The sequence below is a fragment of the Engystomops pustulosus genome, chromosome 3, assembly GCF_040894005.1.
Source record: "Engystomops pustulosus chromosome 3, aEngPut4.maternal, whole genome shotgun sequence".
Taxonomy (NCBI): Eukaryota; Metazoa; Chordata; class Amphibia; order Anura; family Leptodactylidae; genus Engystomops; species Engystomops pustulosus.
Genome location: NC_092413.1, coordinates 20,596,003 through 20,609,347, shown reverse-complemented (window position 1 = coordinate 20,609,347; position 13,345 = coordinate 20,596,003).

The following is a 13,345-nucleotide window of genomic DNA, read 5'->3' as shown; positions in this document are numbered from 1 at the left end:
TGAGATGACACTGAGTTATTGCCTAATAGAAATCCAACCCCTACTGAATTTTGCCACTTCAGCCTTTGCTATGGATATGTGCGCCACTAAGCGCAGAACACAGCGGTCGCAAGTCTCACTACAAATTGCTCAGAATTGGCAAGTACATGCACTGCAGAAACTACAGCCACCAGCAGATCAACCAGAAATCAAATATATAGAACGCTACTGTAGGCTTCAAGAAGCTGTTTGTATTCTCCTATGGCTATTTTCTAGCCAAGTATCAAAGGAAGCACACTACTATGCCAGATGAGATGACACTGAGTTATTGCCTAATAGAAATCCAATCCCTACTGAATTTTCCCACTTCGGTCTTTGCTATGGATATGTGTGCCACTAAGAGCTAAACACAACGGTAGCAAGTCCCCCTGCTAATTCCTCACAAAATGGTAAAAGATGCAAATTAAAATAAAAAAAGTAGAACGTTATTGTAGCCCTAAGAAGGGCTGTTGGGTTCTTTGAGAATCACTCCTGCCTAACAGTAAGCTAATAGAACACCCTAACGCTTTCCCTGAGCAGCAGCAGCTCTCTCCCTAGCGGCATCCAGAGACAGAATGATCCGAGCAGCGCGGCCAGCGGCTAGTCTATCCCAGGGTCACCTGATCTGGCCAGCCAACCACTGCTATCGACGTGTAAGGGTACCACGTCATGCTGGGTGGAGTGCAGAGTCTCCTGGCTTGTGATTGGCTCTGTTTCTGGCCGCCAAAAAGCAAAACGGCGGGAGCTGCCATTTTCTCGAGCGGGCGAAGTATTCGTCCGAGTAACGAGCAGTTTCGAGTACCCTAATGCTCGACCGAGCATCAAGCTCGGACGAGCATGTTCGCTCATCTCTAGTTAAAATCCATCCAAATAACATGAAAGATGTTAACGTGTTTTTGACTCTATCCAAGTCCTGAATCATAACATAAACAAGAACATATGTGGCAAATATTTACAAAGAATAGCCAATCAGATACATTCAAATAGATCATATGATCTATAAATGGTGTTGTTCTGGTTGGGAGAAGGACATGAAACTGGAAGTACCAGAGTGAAGCGGGAGTCGGGTGAGTATGTCTCTTGTTTTCTTTTTTTTATTTTTGCCTACCCTGGTCTCATGGGGTTGTCCTAGTACTTAAGAAAAAATGATATGTGGCCGGGATGGCGCTGCTTAAAAATCTCTACTTACCCCCGCAGTCCCTCCCGGTGTCCTGTGGCATCGTCTGTCTTTTGAGGGTTTACATGGGCACGAAAGCTGTCCTAGGTTCAGCTTCCGGGTGGCCAAGGTGGCCAGCCATGCCCACCCGTCCATCTCCCAGCACTGTATCATGCGCTGACATATGGGGACGGATGGGCCACCTCGGCCAGCCAGAAGCTGAACTCAGCGCAGCTTCCATACCCCTGTAAACAAGCAAGGGCACGGCCGGGAGAGACGGCAGGGATGGGACCTGGAGGGACTGCGGAAGTAGGTGAATGTTTATTTTTTTAAGCAGCCCCATCCCGGCCACAAATATTTTGTTTTCAGGTCTCGAACAACCCCTTTAATGGAAACCCCTTTTAAGCATTGGACAATACTTGTAAAGCTCCTCAATGGAAAATCTTTAACAGCCCTACAACTGACTAAGGTATTTGTGCATGGTGAAAGATGGTCCTGCTGATGGTCCAGGTCCAACTACTTCTGCACCCTTAAAGTCTACACTAAAATTATGTTTTCATGTTTCATTTATTGCATTTGAAGAGCTCAAAGGTCCCCAGAGATTTAACCTTGAGTTTTCTAAATCTAATTTTTTCATACAGAAAGTAATATATAACAAAAACAAAAATGGCCAGCAAAACACTTTCACATAGACCCCTAGTATGAGTGAAGCCGGCACCACGCTGGGTTTTCTGAGAGACACATCACAATGAATTTGCAACTTGCTTGAACCACTGCTGTAACCCTTTGAACATAACAACAAACACATATGGAATTAATTTCAGATCATTAGTGCTGATGAAGTAAAAACCTTTAAATAATACACAGCATGCAGGACGCTCCATTCCCACGCTTTGGACACATTTCATATTTTAATATATTTTTAATGAGCACAGCTTGGATGGAGACCAGACGAGGGAGGACAGTAGGCAACGGAACACAAGATGGAAATTTATTGCAGTGTTTATTAAAAAGTATCAAAAATTGGACAACCAAATTCCAAAGTAGTGATGGCCGGGGACGCTCGAGCTGTTTGCAGTGAAGTCGAAGATCATTGAGTCAAATGATTGAAGAGAATTGTCTATATAGGTTACGTAGTTTACTGTCTGATATTTCAGATTCTCGGTAGAACCTGAATTTGATAACTTTCTTCAGGTCTGGTGGAATTTAAATGGTTGTGGCAGCGCCAAGTGCCACCATTTTGGGGAGGCTCATTGCTCCTGATAATGCTTGCCATGTAGAGGCAACCGCTGATTTTGCCAGAACCAGCAGTGGATTCTTGGTAGCCCAGGCGCCAAGCCTCCTAAGGTGCCCCCCATATTTTATATGAGGAGGACCTACACCCATGCAATCCTTGTACATCTGTTCCTGCTCTCTATACACATGTACACAAGAGCCATATCAGGACCTTTGAAGGTCCACCTAAGATCCTTAAACCACAGACTGAAAGTAGACAGATGGGACACCCCCTCCCCATCTGTCTGATTCTAGTCCCATATGTAGGAAGTGATTCCAGACTTGTAGGGGGCATAATATTTATCCAGCCCAGGGGCCCATGGCCAGCACTGATTTTGGGCATTTATAGTGAAGGCTTGAGCCGAACCCAGGCTTCTTAAGAAGTTCAGGGTCAGGTCTGGAGGACCCAAACCCACAAAGCTCACTACGAACCCAAACTTTGCAGTTAGGATCTGCTCAACAGTAGTTTTAGACGTTTTTAGATACTATTATGACAAAACATGTGTGGCCTCTAGGAAATGGGACATGGCTGCATAATAAAGGGGTGTGAACCAAATATTATGCAAATACACCAGAATTTTTTCACAGTTTTTGACTGTAAACTAAACCAACTAATAGGAATTGCAAAGGACAACTAGACGGGCTTATATTGCGATAGATTTATCAACCAGCGTCAGAAACTGTGGTAAATCTGCTGCAGTCTATTATCTTGCCTTACTCTGCAAGTAGAAATTGATTTGGAGGGGAAACAGACTTGTTTACTACAGAAGAAGAAAGACTGACAGGTGCTGTCAGGGAACTTGTTTACCTCTTTAGAAACTTTCTGCTATAGAATATTATGGGGACTCAGTGTAAGTCTATGGGAGAGTGCTTTGTCATTGTTTATGCTGAAGTTTCTCCACTTCTTCCCCTAGTAGAAGGTATGTGAAGAGACCAGTCCCAGTCCCTAGGATCTGCAGTTAAGGAACAGACCTCCCCAAGTGACCAGAAGAAGAAGCTGAGGTGGGGATACTCTGCAATAGACACTAGGCTCCTAGCCTGTGACCCAGGTACCACCCTCTGAGAAAGAGAGGGGCACAGAGCCCAGGCCTTTCCTCAGCATTAACCCTTATCTGAGTCTCTGACTCTGGACTTATTTTCTCACACCTTACCATCCTTTCTGCTGAGCGGCAACACGTGGTGACGACCCGATGGTGCCTGGTGCTGGCGCCAACCCCAACCTGGGCACAGCAATTAGATAAATAGATAGATTATGCATGAAAGGATATATATATAGATGATAGAGAGATGAAGAGATAGATAATAGGCAGAAGATACATATCACATAGATTATAGAAATAGATAGATAGGTAGATGGATAAGGATATGGAATATATAGATAGATAGATAGATATGAGATAGATACATAGATAGATATGAGATAGATAGATAGATAGATAGATAGATAGATAGATAGATAATAGATATGAGATAGATAGATAGATAGATATGAGATAGATAGATATGAGATAGATAGATAGATAGATAGATAGATAGATAGATAGGAGATAGATGGTAGATAGATAGATAGATAGATAGATAGATAGATAGATAGATAGATAGATAGATAGATATGAGATAGATGGTAGATAGATAGATAGATATGAGATAGATAGATAGATAGATAGATATGAGATAGATAGATAGATAGATAGATAGATAGATAGATAGATATAAGATAGATAGATGATAGATAGATAGATAGATAGATAGATAGATAGATAGATAGATAGATAGATAGATAGGAGATGGATAGATAGGAGATAGATAGATAGATAGATAGATAGATAGATAGAAGATATATGATAGAACATTGTACAGTTTGGATACATCAGGTTTCTCTCACACACTCTCTCCCCCTGTCAGACAGACTACTACCTGTTCCTCGGCCTGTAGCAGCGTCGGGTCGCCCTCTGAGTGCGGCTTGTTTACCCTCTGAATGGCGTCGCTTATTTGGCCGTATCAAAGAACAAAGATGGGAAGGTGTGAGATTTGGGGGCATTTGAATGAAGATAAGAAGCTTTAGTTTGGAGTGGGCTGGGGTGGGGGGCAGAAGACGGTCTAACAGAACCCCTCTATCTAGAATGAATACCAATAATATTCCGTAATAAAAATTAATGAAGGGAAAATGAAATCCAGACATTGAAATTCGTCGTCACTTCCCTTCCACTTTGTGACAATATTCTTCTCTTTGCCGCGTTTGCTCGCATAGAGTCGGCTATTATACATTATATTCTTCAGACGCTGACGGAGGCCGCTGACCTCATCACACGTCCTCTTTCATAGTCTCGGGGTTCCCCCTTTACTTCAGATTTTTCGGAGCCATCAACAACCTGTTGTATGTTTTTATTTTACAGAATCAATTAACCATTTGCTTATGAATCGTTTCACAATTTTATATAAAACCGGCTGCTTTAGACACCACTTAGTTAATGAATGGAATACCCTGAGTGGGTGGTCTGTCTATGGTAGGGCAGGGAGGTAGAGTAGGTCCTTAAAGGGGGTCTAACAGCTCCAAATTCCCCCCACAAGAGACACCAGCAATGTGTAAAGCACTTTATAAGCTTTTCAGATATACCTTTCCTGTTGTCTGGAACTTTGTCATTTTGGAGAAAACTGAGTTTTAGTTTTTTATGCAAATTAGCTTTTTGGACCACTGGGGGCGTGGTCAGAACTGCAATGCACTTGTTTTCTTCACCCCGTATCTTAGTTTTTTATTAGAGATGTCAATAAATGTATAAAGAGACAGTGTTTGGCTGTGTTAGATGGTGCAGCAAGAATAAAACAGGTGCACTGGCCTTTTGGCCACACCCACAGTGCACCAAGCTACTTAAAAATCCACATTTTTGTAAACTAACCATTTCTGGAAAACAAGAAAGCTATATCTAAGAAGCTTATACACATTTTATTTGAGGTGAATTTGGAGCTGGCAGAGTCCCATTAAGACCCCACTCTACAATGTTTTAAGGAGCCTCCCACTGTATATGTCCCTATGCAGCTAAGTGAAGTGCTATATGGGCAATGTAAAAGATTTGTAGATGATCAGATGTTTTCCATTTCGCACACTTTTTACTACATGCAAATGAGTTACACAGTGCACTAGGGGCGGGCTCACACTACTAGTGCTCCTGTTTTCAGTTATTCCTCCCCACTCTGTGTAGTCAGCATCACCCTCTTATCTAAATTAGGCCCTTCCCCTGCTTTAGGGACTCTAAAAGCTTAGGAGTGACATGAATGTCAGGTACATTTCCTCATTTGCCATATGCACAAGAGTTGACATCCTGGCTTCTGGGTGGTCTGTACATGAAGCATAACAAGGATTTAGAGTATGACATTAAAGTTAACCTGTCACCAGGAATGTTAATTTTAGCTGGTGACAGGCTCCATGCCTTTGTCAGCATTCTGATCACTGCCACTACTTTATAAAAGTTTATTTCATATTACCTGGCTCCCTGCCAGTAGCATGTGATGAGTCCCTGAAGAGGGGGCATCTGCAGCCTGTGTGTGCCTGTGTCAATCTCCTCTCCTCAAAACTAATGCACCCCCTCCCCACTTCCTGTCATGTGCATTGAGCAGAGGAGGGAGGGTGATAGCATGGAATAGAGGAAGAATGCATGAGGAGACTGAGACACAGGCACACAGGTTGCTGCATCTGCTCGTCCCCCTGATCTCACCACAGGCTGCTGGTAGGGAGGCAGGTAATGGGAAATAAACTTTTATAAAGTACTGAAATGATTTAGAATGCTGACTTTAAAGTCAGCTTAGCATAGGCTAGTGGAACCTATCAGCAGTTATGGATTTCCCAGCTACTCGCTAATTTCCTCTGTTTGCCGGATAGAGGATAACTTGCTGATCGGTGGGGATCTCAGTGATGGGACCAACACGAATCACAATAATGGGGGTCTGTTATACCCCAAATGAACAAAGCAGCTATTATATTCATCTCTATGGCTCTAATGGAGATAGCCAGGTTTCATAGGCTTTGAATGAAGCAGCAGCACACAATGCAAATGGAAGCTACAATGTTATTGGCTACAACAGAGGTACAATGCAATCCCATTATCATGATCTGTGGGTGTCCCACCACTAGGACCCCCCAATTACCAAATTATCCTGTATTCTGTGGATAACTTGTTGTCACTGGATAACCCAGTTAAAGGGAGTCTATCACCACCTTCATCCCTATGTATCTAAGATGAGATCTATGTAGAATATAAGATAACGATAACTGATACTCTACCTACAAATTAGCCACTTGGTGCAACAAGGGCGGGATCATGTTCCTGGTGCACCAGGTTTCAGTCATTTATGATTTTTTACTGTAACCAGCACCACCTTCTCAGCTCAATGATGTCCTCCCCCTGCTGGTGGCAGGGTCGGGTCCAGGTTTCAGTAGGCCCCTGGGCGGCAGAGCCTCAGTAGGCCCCTGGGTGACAGAGCCTCAGTGGGCCCCTTTGAAGTGAACTCATGTGGCAGCATTAAAAATTCAAACAGTCTCCTGTTCCCTAAAATATTCCCTAGTTTATCATCCCAAACAGCCCCTCATGGTTATTTTATATGAAGAGAATGATGGGGGCTGTATCTAATGAATCCAAAGGGGGTGAGCCCTATGGATTCATTAGATACAGCCCCCATCACTCTCATAAGAACTGATGACTAGAGATGAGCGAGTATAGTCGTCCGAGCTTGATGCTAGGGTACTTGAGTATTAGGGTACTCGAAACGGCTCGTTGCTCGGACGAGTATTTCGCCTGCTCGAGTTAATGCAAATTGTCTAAGTTAGCAGATGTATGGAAGCATCTGCAATGTGTTCTTCAGTGAAGAAGAGATTGAAGATGTTTCCATACATCTGCTAACTTATCAGAAGAATGCAAGTAAGTTTTCCAAGGTGTTAAATGGAAAACAATACCTCCTTTTGCTACTTTGAAAGGCAGCCAAATCAGTTCTCTACACTGTACTGAGGAGACCCAATCAGGTCGAAACAGCGCTGTCTACAGTTGGGAGTCTGTTCCTTATGGAATAGATATACTGGTTTGGCTTAATCCCACATCATGTTTTTAGACTTCTTGTAGGTCACACTTGATGTTAAGGGGGCTACCTTACAAGGTAGCAAAAGGAGGTATTGTTTTCCATTTAACACCTTGGAAAACTTATTTGCATTCTTCCCAGAATTCCCTAGTGGAGCATCTAAGGCTTTAAGTCTACACGCCTTTAAGGTGGCCTTAATTGGCATTGTCTCCTTAAGGAGAACACCTACTGTCTAACTTATCAGAAGACATTCTTTCTCAATAAAATAACACATTTTATTCCCGAACCATGGTCCCTTTGAAAAATGCTCGGGTCTCCCATTGACTTTAATGGGGCTCGTTATTCGAGACGAGCACTCGAGCATCGGCAAAAGTTTGTCTCGAATAACGAGCACTCAACCATTTTAGTGCTCGCTCATCTCTACTGATGACTTAAAGGAAACCTACCACCACGGATCTAACTATTAGATCAGGTGGTAGGTGCCTCTAAAGGACGTGAGGATAGCCCTTTTAAGAGCGAATCCTCACGTCCCCGCAATCTTTTTATAATATTTATTTCACTTATGTGCTAATTTTCTAAAGAGGCTACGGGCGCGTGGAGTAGCCGGAGCTGTGGCTACACGGCGCGGCTACTCCATGCCCCAGTAGTCTCTTTGATTCTCCTACCAGATATCTTCGCCATTGTCTGTGAAGCTGGAGTTCTGCGCATGCGCAGTAGCTCCGGCTTTGGAGCAGTGACCGCGCAGATGAAGATATCTGGTAGGAGGATCAAAGAGGCTACTGGGGATTCTCCAGGCCCCAGTAGCCTCTTTAGAAAATTAGCATATCTGGGAAATAAAAGTCTATCCTCACATATAAAAGAGGCACCTACCACCTGATCTACCTTAATAGGTAGATCCGTGTTGGTAGGTTTTCTTTAAAGGTTATTGGCCCAAGATTTAAAGTGAACTTTTCATCAAATTTTGTATAAAGTAGTGGTACAGAAGTTGTGTACATAAAGTATCACATTCCTTCAGCCCATTATATAACTTTTATTCTACGGGTTCTGTAGTTTCTTCCCAGTTAATAGGGAGACTGGCTGCTATGATGTCTCCCTTACACTGCACACGGAAAGAAGAGGAGAATCTGCTCCATACGTCTTACCATCTGGACCATATAGAACATTATAGAGAAGCACTGACTTATACCCATGTGACTAAAGCACTTGGAGTGAGCTAGAAACTTCCTATATAACTCCAGTAGCCTCTGTGCCTGTTCCTCTCCTCTTCTGCTTCCTGCCCCCTCCACACTCCATAGACTTGCATGTAATCTGTGAGCTGCCTATGGCCCATATTTATGAAGCAGTCTGCCCCAAAATTCTGGCTTAGATTTCACATAAATACATGTGCAAACTGTTCCCCCATGTATTTACATTGGGGCTCATTTACTAAGGGCTCCGCGGCCACACTTTCTTCGGGTTTCCCAATTTTTTTCCGTTTTGCGACGAATTCCGTCAGGATTTTGGCGCACGCGATCTGATTTCGTCGCAATCGCACCGGCTTTCATGCGACATAAATCGGGTGGGCGTGGCCGATGGAAAATCCAACGGATTCGGAAAAAACGCTGAATTTAAAAAACGAAGTGTGTCGCAAAATCAAGCACTTACATGCAACGAGAAGAACCAGGTGAACTCTGGTGGACCTCGGCACAGCAGAGACACCTAGTGGACATCGGGTGCACGACCTTAGTGAATCGCCGGTAGACCCAAATCCTCGTCGGAGAACGCGCCGCTGGATCGCGACAGGAGCGGGTAAGTAAATGTGCCCCATTGTGTCTTGGCTAGTATTGTGCACATAAAAAATGTGGCTCATTATTCAGCAGAAATTTCAGAGTGAATGTTAGTTTAAGAGGAAGAGGGGGGGGGGGGGAGCCAGAGAAGTGGAAAAAGAAAAATGCATATTTGTGCAAAAGTTTATAAACATTTATACAATTGATTTATGCAAAGTTTGACTGTTTGATATTTTATTTATGTGGAATTGGAATCCCTGTTCTAGGCTGTAACATTGAATTCTATTAGGGGGATATGAGAGGCCACAATATGAGGAAGAGGTTAGGGGCCACAATATGAGGAAGAGGTTAGGGGCCACAGTATGAGGGGGAGATGACAGGGGCCACAATATGAGGAAGAGATGAGGGGACACAATATGGGGAAGATATGAGGGGACATAATATGAGGGGGAGATGAGAAGGGCAACAATATGAGGGGGAGATGAGGGGACACATCATGAGGGGGAGTTGAGAGGCCACACTATGAGGGGGAGATGAGAAGGGGCCACAATATGAGGAAGGGATGAGGATACACAATATGGGGAAGAGATGAGGGGACATAATATGAGGGGTAAATGAGAGGGGCCACAATATGAGGGGGGGATGAGGGGACACATCATGAGGGGGAGTTGAGAGGCCACACTATGAGGGGGAGATGAGAAGGGGCCACAATATGAGGAAGAGATGAGGGAACACATCATGAGGGGGAGTTGAGAGGCGACAATATGAGGGGGAGATGAGAGGGGCCACAATATGAGGAAGAGATGAGGGGACACATCATGAGGGGGAGATGTGAGGCCACACTATGAGGGGGGATGAGAGGGGCCACAATATGAGGAAGAGATGAGGGGACACATCATGAGGGGGGATGAGAGGCCACACTATGAGAGGAGATGAGAAGGGGCCAAAATATGAGGAAGAGATGAGGGGACACATTATGAGGGGGAGATGTGAGGCCACACTATGAGGGGGGATGAGAGGGGCCACAATATGAGGAAGAGATGAGGGGACACATTATGAGGGGGGAATGAGAGGCCACACGACGAGGGGGAGATGAGAGGGGTCACGATATGAGGGGGAGATGAGAGGCCAGACTATGAGAGCAAGATGAGAGGGGCCACAATATGAGGAAGGGATGAGGGGACACATTATGAGGGGGAGATGAGAGGCCACTCTATGAGAAGGAGATGAGAGGCCACAATATAAGGGGGAGATGAGAGGCCACACTATGAGGGGGAGATGAGAGGCCACACTATGAGGGGGAGATGAGAGGCCACAATATGAGGAGGAGATGAGAGGCCACACAATGAGGGGGAGATGAGAGGCCACTCTATGAGGGGGAGATGAGAGGCCACTCTATGAGGGGGAGATGAGAGGGGCCACAATATGAGGAAGAGATGAGGGGACCCATCATTAGGGGGAATTGAGAGGACACATTATGAGGGGGAGATGAGAGGCCAAACTATGAGGGGGGTTGAGAGGGGCCACAATATAATAAAGGGAAGAGGGGACATCATAAGGGGGAGATGAGAGGCCACAATATGAGAGAGAGATGTGCAGGAATACTACTTGTGATCCTATAGCAGTGACACTACATGTGATCCTATAGCAGTGACACTACATGTGATCCTATAGCAGTGATACTACATATGATCCTATAGCAGTGATACTACATGTGATCCTATAGCAGTGATACTACATGTGATCCTATAGCAGTGATACTACATATGATCCTATAGCAGTGATACTACATGTGATCCTATAGCAGTGACACTACATGTGATCCTATAGCAGTGACACTACATGTGATCCTATAGCGGTGATACTACATGTGATCCTATAGCTGTGACACTACATGTGATCCTATAGCAGTGACACTACATGTGATCCTATAGCAGTGATACTACATGTGATCCTATAGCAGTGATACTACATGTGATCCTATAGCAGTGATACTACATGTGATCCTATAGCAGTGATACTACATGTGATCCTATAGCAGTGATACTACATGTGATCCTATAGCAGTGACACTACATGTGATCCTATAGCAGTGCCACTACATGTGATCCTATAGCAGTGATACTACATGTCATCCTATAGCAGTGATACTACATGTGATCCTATAGCAGTGATACTACATGTGATTCTGAAGCAGTGACACTACATGTGATCATATAGCAGTGATACTACATGTGATCCTGAAGCAGTGACACTACATGTGATCCTTTAGCAGGGATACTATATGAGATCCTATAGCAGTGATACTATATGTCAGTGGTGGCGAACCTATGGCACTGGTGCCAGAGGCGGCACTCGGAGCCCTCTCTGTGGGCACCCAGGCCATCACCCCAGAATGAAGTTCACCAGACAGGACTCAAAGAATCTTCCTACAGAATCTTCCTACAATGATAGATGAATTTGCCCTCCTCCTTTCAACTGCGTTGGTGTCTTTAGGAGGCTGAACGATTGAAAGTTGTCAATGAACAAGGAGAAATAAATTACTGCTAAAAATGCTGTACTGGCACTTTGCAATAAATAAGTGGCTTTTGGTTGAAGTTTGGGCACTCAGGCTCTAAAAGGTTCGCCATCACTGCTATATGTGATCCTATAGCAGTGCCACTACATGTGATCCTATAGCAGTAATAGTACATGCATACCTCCCAACATTTGTGAAAGGGAAAGAGGGACAAAATGGCGGCACGCGTAGCGATCCCCCTAAGCCACACCTCCAATCACTCCCTCGTCACGCCCCAAATTTTAGCCATATTCTAATAATAAAAATCATCTCAATAAAAAAAAAAAAATAATTATCCTCATTGGGATTTGAACCCAGAACCTGCAGTGTCCATGTACAATAATGACACAGCACCTCAACCAACTGAGATATAATCTCTGTGATTATCTAGGTGTAGAATTTTGGTAACTAAGAACTATGACTACTGTTACACTGTGACACAGATTTAATGCTTTGGTATATAGGGAGGGATCTTCACAGAAATTATTGTAATTATTGAGACTATTATTATTATTATTATGGAGATTATTATTATTATTATTATTGAGATGATTATTATTATTTTTACTATTATTATTAATCGTCTCCATAATAATAAAAATAATAAAATTTATAATAATAATAATAGTTTTAATAATTAACATAAATAATCTCTGAGAAGATCCCTCTCTATATATCAGTGCATTAGTCTGTGTCACAGTGTAACAGTGGCAGATAACACTTCTTAGTTACCAGAAATCCTCAGCTCTGTATCACTGGGTTTATAGCTCAGTTAGTTAAGCTCCTCTAGTGCAGAGGGTCCCAGATTCCAACCTCAGCCTGGGCAAAACTTTATTTAATTTAATTAAATTAATAGCTTGTGTCTGGGGAAGCCCTGGAGACCATATATGGACAGATACTGATCTGACCTGATGACGTGGTCCCTGCTCTCTCAGCTAAGCCCGACACTTCTCTGAAAAGGATTCCCTGCCCGATGTCTGCTCTGGGGAACCCTAGGAGATGCAGTGACCATATATGGACAGATGCTGATCTGAAGCTGATGACGTGGTCCCTGCTCTGCGCTAAGCCCGACACTTCTCTGAAAAGGATTCCCTCCCGATGTCTGTAGAAGCCATTCTGTACTGTGAGTTCTGGCTTTCAAAGTATTTACTATGCGGACACAGCGCCGGGACCTGGGGGGAAAATCCGTGACAATCTCAGAGCTGCCCGTGACGCGGGGCAGAGGTAAGAAAAACGGGACTTTCCCGTCAAAATCGGGACGGTTGGGAGCTATGCTACATGTGATCCTATAGCAGTGATACTACATGTGATCCTATAGCAGTGATACTACATGTGATCCTATAGCCATACCTCCCAACATTTGGGAAAAGGAAAGAGGGACAAAATGGCGGCACGCGTAGCGTGCCGCGGCGATCCCCCTAAGCCACACCCCCAATCACTCCCTGGCCACGCCCCAAATTTTAGCCATATTAAAAATAATAAAAATCATAATTTAAAAAAAAAAAA